The sequence below is a fragment of the Marmota flaviventris genome, chromosome 10, assembly GCF_047511675.1.
Source record: "Marmota flaviventris isolate mMarFla1 chromosome 10, mMarFla1.hap1, whole genome shotgun sequence".
Classification (NCBI taxonomy): domain Eukaryota; kingdom Metazoa; phylum Chordata; class Mammalia; order Rodentia; family Sciuridae; genus Marmota; species Marmota flaviventris.
In genome coordinates this window covers 6,262,091-6,270,129 of record NC_092507.1, presented here as the reverse complement: position 1 = coordinate 6,270,129, position 8,039 = coordinate 6,262,091, and the positions used below count along the sequence as shown (strand labels likewise).

The window sequence follows — 8,039 nt, the reverse complement described above, 5'->3', positions numbered from 1 at the left end:
TTCCCTCTGGCGCGCCCTCCCCACCCTTCCTTTGCCTTCTCGTTCTGTGCCTGGAGAACTAGTCGGTAGAGTCAGGGCCTGGCTGGAGCGCTCCGTCCCCCCAGCCACGGCGCTCTGCACGGATGGGGCTGGCTCCCTGGTCAGCAGAGCCATGTCTGGGCCCAGAGGCATCCCAGAGTGCAACGTGCCAAGTGAAGGAGTGAGCCGTCCAGCAAGGGGCTGAGCATGGACAAGATCAAGTTTTGTCCAGAGGGAGGGCTGGGGACTGTAGCCAAGGAAGAGGACAAAAGCCCCGCTCCCGGCCAGTGTGGGAACAGCTCCTTCCTGTCCTTGGGGCTGGATCTTAGACCCAGTGACCCGGGAGCCCATGCTCAGCCCTGCAGCCTCAGGGAGGCAGGGAGGCCACCCTTGCTCCTTGCAGTGGCCCTGCTGCCCCTTACGTCACCAGACAGATGGGGCCCAGCCGGGATCAGGGCGTCCTGGACTTTCTGAAGCCTAGGGAGAGCCTCTGTGCAGTCTGAGGGTGGGAAGTGAACTGCCCCCAGGGCGGCTCCCAGCTCCACCCGCCTGCCCCGGCCCCCGGCCTCCCTGCATCCCAGTGTGATTTCTGACCCTAGGCCTCCTCCCCAGGCAGGCCTCTGCCTGGCCTCCCGCCCCCAGCTCCCCTGATGAAAGAGCTACAGGGCGAAATTCGTTGGGGCTGAAAAACAGGAAGTGGAGCCCAGGGCCATGCTGCAGAAGCCTCCGCAGCAGCCCCCCGCCTTGCAGGAAAGCTGTGGGGCAGCCCCAGCCTGGCTGCGGGGTGCAGTGGGCGAGGGGAGAATCCGAGAGACCCTGCCATGAGGGGCTTTACTGAGGAACCAAACGTCACACCTGTGCCCGGGGGTTTTAGGTCTTACCTCAGCTCCTCACAACCCTTCCTGGTGAGGCACCTGCCCCATTTGATGATGAGCACACAGACTCAGAGAAGTCAAGAGACTCCGCCAGGGCCACACAGCCTTTCCCACGGCTGGGTCATGGCTCCTTGGTTCTTTCTCAGACTTTGATTTCTATTTGTGGTGTGTTTTTGTTCTGGGCCTGTGAGCCTACAGCGGTGGGGGCAGGGCGGGAGAGCTGTTGCAGGCTCCTTCCTCTCAGCACTGGGGGAGGCCCGAGGAGGCCAGTGGCAAGACAGGGACAGGGCCGCTGCTGAAGGCCCACCCCTGAGGCTCTGCCCCTGCAGCGTGCGTGGCAGGAGGGGCCAGGAGCTGTGGTCTCTGCTGGAGAAGAGGTAAGGGGAGCCAGGAAGGGGAAGTCATCTGGCTGGGCACAGAGGCAAGGCACTGACCCCAACAAACTCCTGTTCACACCTCAGTGGCTGAGAAGCCAGAGGGCTCGGGACTCCAGGTGGGCTCAGAGGCCTCCTCCCTGGCCTGGAACCCAGGGAGCCCCAGCCCCTCAGCTTCCTGCCCGGTGCATCATCAGGGTGAGACCCCAAGGGGAGAGGTGGGGCTCGGTGGACTGACTGCAGCGAGGTCATGAGACGGGGTGGACCACCGGAAACTACTCCCCAACCAGGCCCCAGCCCTCACTTGGACTCAGGGTCATGAGGCTGGTCACCTGCCTGCCCCATTCCAGGACTGACCATGGCCAGAAAACTGGGCTTCTGGGGACCCTCCCCATAGACGTCCACTGCCAAGCCTTTCGCTGCCTGGGGCCTTGGGAGATCCCAGGCCTCAGGACACACAGGTGGGGGCGGGCATCAGAGCCTACCAGGCCTGGCCTGTGCTTCCTCTCCCCGTGGCCACCCACTTCTATATCCTGACCATCTCTGTCCTTCCAACTGCCTCTGGGCATCCCCCCAACATTCCGCAGAGCCCTCAAACCCAATGCATCAGGCGGGGTTCCCCGGCCCAGCCATCCTGGCCACCCTCTGGGTAGCAGAGTGTCAGGAAGGCACTCCTGCCGAGGTTGAAACCACAGTGTCCTGCTGTGGCCTTCACTCTCCTCCTGCCCACTACTGCCCCATCCTTCCTCCACGACAGGGGCCTTTCTCAGAAGCCCTGGGGCTGCTCAGACCACAGCAGGAGCCAGGTGGGGGCAGGGGGAGGCGCCATCGGCCTCAGCAGTTCCTCTGCTGGTGTCTGAGTGGGCGGTGGGCACTAACCCACCAGCGGCCACTGCTTCCCCTCACAAATGCTGTGGGGCCGAGAAACTGGAAATAAAAGCAGTTCGCAGCTCACAGCTGCAGTGTCACAGGCGTCCCCTCCTCTGCCCACTTTGGGCAGGAGTCTTGCCCAGCACTGAGCGGCACCCAGGGCCAACAGCGTAGGTGGATGTTAAGGGAGGCCTGGCCTTTTTTGGAGGAGATTCAGCCCGCCTGGCTACTCCCATAGGAAAGGGGGCAGGTGTGTGGACAGAGCCGGCCCATTGTCATCAATGCCATTATTATTATCTAACGCACTATCATCTAATCATAATCCTTACCGGTGTTGTCCAATTTAGATATATCAACCCCATGAGATCAGTAGTAGGCTCCCATTTCACAGGGGAGAAGGTGGAGGCAGGGAGGGAGGCCTGTTTACACAGCATGACTTGGCTGGACAGGGTTTGGAGGCTCAGGCTGCAGGAAGCTCGTGCCTTCAGCTACGAGGCATGAAGATTTGTCTTCCTCTGGGTTGGGGGCCACAAACTGCAGCCCCAGCACATGCACAAGTGTGCAGTCCCACCCCCGCAGGAGGGCTGGATGTAGAGGGGGAGGATGCCCCTGGGGCAGAGAGGCTGAGTTGGAGTCCCTACCTTCAGGGAACACTTGCCCCTCCTCTCCCCAGGCCCTCTGTGGCCATCTGTCTGCCTTGACCTCTGGGCCTCCTGTCTGGTCTCCAGGGAGCACAAGGTGCCACCTGGTGGCGATTTGGGGGCATTGCAGTCGCTGTCCACAGATGCTCAGTGCCCCTTGCTGCCCTCCTGGCTGAGGTGTGTGATTTCCGCCACATGGAGACCTACAGAACAGGGGACTTCTCTTCTTCCTGCCAGATTCCAACAGGGTGGGGCCTGGCGTAAACCCTTGTGCTGTGGGGCCTGGGCTGCAGGTGGCCGTGGCAGGTGCTGGACAGCCAGGCTAGTTGTGCCTCCTGCAGACCCCCCCCTTCTCCCCCACTCCTGCCATGGCTAGGCCTGCTCCCACCTTTCCTGCTCTCCCTGTCAGGCTCCACTGGCCTCGGGACATCCCCTCTGGGCCAGGAGTCCTCCCTGACCCAGCTCCCTCCCCTCCTGACCTGCCCCTGCCTGCGCTTCCTTCTTGCCGAGGTTTCTCTTCCCCTGGTGGCTGGTGGCTGGTGGTTGGTGGCTCGCCTGGGGCAGATGTCCTGAAGTCACTGTCCCTGAGACCCTCAAGGACAGGGTGAGCGGTTCACTTGTTCCTTCAACATGTGGTCAACCAGGTGCGGTGGCCCTGCCTGCAATCCCAGCTCCTCAGGAGGCCGAGGCAGGAAGATCACAAGGGTCCAGCCTGGACAGCTCAGCGAGACCCGCCTTGGCATAGAAGTAGAAAGGGCTGGGATGCAGCTGAGAGGAAGCGCCCTTGGTTCACTCCCTTGTAACAAACAGAACCCATGTTGTCAAAGGCCACCAGACATGGTCACACTTGATATTCGGTGGCATTTCATACGTAGGCTGCATCCAGTCTCCTGAGGATACAGCAGTGGCCAGCGTCCCTGCCCTGGAGGGTGTTCCGGTGGGGTCGGGAGCAGAGGATACGAAGGCACCCCTACTGTCTGTCCTCGACACCTGCCCAAGCCTGGCCCTCACCACCTCCGGCCGTGGCTCGGGTACCTCCCAGGTGAGTCCTCCTGCAGGGCTTCCCTTCCCAACGCCTTCTTGGCTGAATTGCTGAGGAAGGGAAAGAAGAAAAGTGCTCCTTCAACTTGATTGTTTTTGGTGCTAGGTATGGAGCCCAGGGCCTCCACATGCTAAGCACGTGCTCTACCTCAAAGCTGCACCCCGGCCCCCCAAGATGGTACTTTAAGGGTTGGGGTTGTGGCCCAGCGGTAGAGCGCTCGCCTAGCACATGCGAGGCCCTGGGTTCGCTCCTCAGCACCACATAAAAATAAACAAATAAAATAAAAGGTATTGTGTCCAACTCCAACTAAAAAATAAATCTATTTAAAAAAAAGATGATACTTTACACAATGCAAACCCCTCTGGAGAGCTGAAAGGGTGGTTCTGTGAACACTGGAGCTCGCGGGGGGAAGACGGGCCTGTCTGCAGGCAGAGGGCAGGAAACAGCACGCAAGCTGATTGGGCAGCTGCTGCTGGGGGCTCCTTCAGCGGGAGGGCAGGTGGGATCAGGTATGGGTAGGGCAGCCTGGGGAGCAGCGTGGACAGAGCAGCCCTGGTGACCGAGGCTGTCCTGGCAGAGGACAGGGTCCAGGTCCTCGAGGTGGCAGTCAGCTTCTCTCAGCTTGACACCCCAAATGCTTCACTCAGACCTTTGGACTCCAGTCTGCTTCTGTGAGTCAGTCGTTCTCAGCTATTAGCCAAGAAAATGGAAGAGCAGGGTCCAGGACACCGCCAGGTCCTAGTGGGAGTGACTGTAACTACACTAACTAAGCACAGCTGCTGTTCTCGGCATGCCCGCACCGTGAGCAACCCTCACCAGGGTCCTCTGAGAAGACCCTGTGGGTGTTTCCGTGTCACTGGTGAAGAAGTAAAGGGGCCTCAGGTGCTTGGCTCAGGGGGGACTGGATGGTGGCAGGATGGGCCCCACAGTGTGCAGGGCCCGGAGCAAGATGAAAACACAAGCCTTTGCCCCCAAATTGTTAAGGCGTTCAAGATGGCGACAGCGGAACATTAACCCCCTTCACCACGCAGTGGCCGTGAGCAGGCCTGGTGGTGGAGGGACAGGCGGCAGCAGCGGCTCGGCCTCTCTGGGAGGTCTGGGCTGGTGCCTTGGCCTTCCCGCTCAGGGACCTGCTTTCTGCTCCTCCAGGCCTGGACACGGGGCTCAGTGCTGTGGTACAAAAGCTCTCTGGGCCCGAGGAGGCCGAGCCAGAAGCAGGGCAGGGGGAGCAGAGCAGGGACTGAGGCATGGGGCAGAGGCAGAGGCTGGCTTCGCTCACTGACCTGCAGTCTGAAAGCAGGGGGCCTCTTGCTTCTCCCCCTCCAGACTCCCAGCCTCTGAGCTCAAAATCCCAAGAACCCAGAGGGGTTGCATGGGGCTGGCTGATCCCTCCCACCTCCGTCTTCCCCTCTCCAGGATCTTGGTGCAGGGAAATGAACCCCACCCCAAGATGTGGGGTCGAAGACTTAAAATGTGCACTGGATGTGTTCCGGGCTTGCAGCCACGACCATGGCTTCCCACAGCACATCCCCCTTCCAGCTGAGCCCAAAGCCGAGGACGCCTTGCCCACTTGGATTATCCAACAGCAGGTGGTGGCCTAAAAAACTATGGTACTGCGACAAAAAAGTGTGCCATCATCGGAAATCATGGAGAGCATTTAATGATGGGGGGAAACGCACAGGATGTGAGACATTAAAAAACAACAACAGCAAAAAACCTGTCTTGAAAAAACAACCAGCCGCCCAACAGGGTCCCAATTTTATTAAACAAATACAGGTGTCTTCATTCACTCCCTCACAACCGCCTCCCAAGCACACGCAGCTCCTGCGGTGGAGCCTGAGGGGCGGGGTCAGGAAGCCTGGCCCTGACGTTGACATACCCGAGCTGAAGAGGAAAGAGGGACGCGCCTGGTGCCCTGGAGGGACCCCCGCTGCCGGAGGAGGTGGTACCTGAGCCAACACTGAAGGACACTCAGCTGGATGGGGGCGGGGACCTGGAGGCTGCAGAAAGCTCAGCCAGTTTGGGGACAGCAAGTGCCCAGGCAGTGGTCAGGGCTAAACTGGGGACCCGACTGTGACAGATGGGCTAGAGTGGGACCCATCCCCTGTCCCTCTCTCATGACCTGTCAGTTCTGCAAAGGAAGGAAATGAGGGCAAGAAGAACAGGGGTGGTCAGAAAACCCTTCTGTGGAGGGGAGGGCAGGGCTGAGACCTGCAGGGAGAGCGTGGGGAGGGGGCCTGGGTGGGAGAGTGGCCTGCAGTGAGCCACTGTCCTGGACGGGGTTGTCCTTGGGCAGGGTGTTCTGGAATTTTTATTTTTATTTTTTGGTGGTGCTGGGGATTGAACACAGGGCTTTGTGCATGCGAGGCAAGCACTCTACCAACTGAGTGATCACCAGGCAACCACCAGCCACTTTCTGGATTCTTTATAGGGCCCCTGTTTGCCTATGGGACTCTGAGGCATCCAGAATCAGCCTCGTCAGCAGTTCTTACAGCCCAATCTTCCCACAGGTGCCAGCGGGAGCTGCCCAAGCACCATGTTCCATCCTGAGGACACGGACTGGTCGACCAGATGCTCTGGGCAGGTCAGAGCCAGCTCTGCAAGGCAAAATCAAGAACCCAGGACAGGGCTGCCGTCCAGCTCAGTGTCCCCCACCTACATGGCACACGTGGCCTCTGCTGGTCCCAGGCACTGAGGAAGATGCCCTTTTGAAGAACCCCTGAGATTGTTACTGAGGGAAAATAAACCCTTTTGCTTCACTCGCTTTTGGTTGAATTTAAAAACCGCAAGTTTTGGAGGTCGCGCAGCTGGGCAATGTATTATTAGCTCCCATTAGCCTGGCTTTAGGGGACTCCTCTGACCGGGTTATGATGCTGATGGTTGCCTAGGTTACCCTTCAGGGACCTCAGGCCACTGCTGCCGAGAACTCTGACTTCACTGAGCCTGCAGGTGTCCCATGGTGGTAGAACGGGAGGAAAAGCCTTCCTGTTGTGCCTGTCTCCTTTGCTGCCTGAATGTGGGTCAGATTTCTGCTCAGCTCTGCATGTCGGCACGTTGATCATTTGAGAAGTGCTCCGCCTGGTGCAGGGGTGATTTGACCCAGCCTTGCCAGGTCTCCTCTCCTGGAAGCTAAAGGCACCAAGAGGGGAGTGGCTGGGACAGCATCCAGTTCTGGGTCACTGGGGTGGTACCTCTCCTTTGTCCCCTGCTCCTCTTTCCCGCCCCCCATAAAGCCCTTTTGCATACCCAAGGGCCCCAAGATGATTGCTGAGGGTAGGGTGCTTGACTCACTGTCGTCCGAGCCGGCTTGTTATTAATAAATAAAACTCTTTGGGGGCTGTAGCTGTGGCTCAGTGGTAGAGCAGTGGTAGAGCACTTGCCGAGCATGGTGAGGCACTGGCTTCAATCCTCAGTACCACATTTAAAAAAAAAAATAAAAATAGAATAAAGGTACTGTGTCCATCTACAACTTAAAAAAAAAAAAAAAGAAAAAGAAAACCTCTTTGTTCTCTTGTCACCTGTCTCCCAAGCCATTGGCTTTCTAGGGTGGCAGCTGACCTTCTCTGGGTTACCAGACTCAGGGCTTGGAGTACCTCCAGCTAAGACACTCTGAATCTATGCTGTTCCCATTTTACAGATGACAGAACTGAGGTGCAGGAGGATTGGGTGAGGGGGCCCCCTTTACATGGGAAGTGGCTGAGTTAGGATTTAAACATGGGTCCACCTGTGCTCTCACACCTGCGCTCTGCTCCCTGGGTCCTCGTGACTCTGTAACCAGCACCTGGCAATTCCCAGCATCTTCTGCATCCTTTACAGAATTGACTCATTCACTCCTGTACCAGCCCCAGGAGGTAGGTTCCCGTGTTTTGTCCAGGAGGAAACAGTCTCAGTGCTAGAGTCTGGGTGTTTCCCAGAGGCCCACCCGTCCAAGGCTTGGTTACCAGCCTGGGGTGCTACCAGGACGTAGTGGGACCTTTAAGGGGCGGGGTCTTGTGGGAGGAAGTCTACATTGGGGATGTGCCCTGGAGAGGACGTGGGGACCCACAGCCCCTTGCTCTCTTTGGTGGCTGGCCACCAGGAGCCGAGTGGCTTCTGCCACATGTTCCCGTGGAGACGTGCTGCCTTGCTAGGGGCCTCCAGGCCGGGCTTTCTCTGAGCTGTGGATCTTGGAAGCATGTAATTTCCTTGTTGATTTTTCACAGCGGCTCACAGCTGAGAA

At 58.7% G+C, this 8,039-nt stretch overlaps 1 long non-coding RNA gene across 4 annotated transcripts; it reads left to right on the top strand.

Moving 5' to 3' along the window:
• The first annotated feature begins 740 nt into the window (after positions 1-740).
• LOC114102265 (uncharacterized) lies at positions 741-6,579 on the top strand. Of its 4 annotated transcripts, none has more exons than XR_011708740.1 (3): positions 741-1,270; positions 3,423-3,820; positions 5,237-6,579. It is a non-coding gene; the product is annotated as an uncharacterized lncRNA (long non-coding RNA). The 4 variants fall into 4 exon arrangements; XR_003584477.3 differs by having other exon boundaries at positions 756-1,270; positions 3,654-3,820; XR_011708741.1 differs by lacking the exon at positions 741-1,270 and adding an exon at positions 1,379-1,465.
• The last annotated feature ends 1,460 nt before the right edge of the window (positions 6,580-8,039 follow it).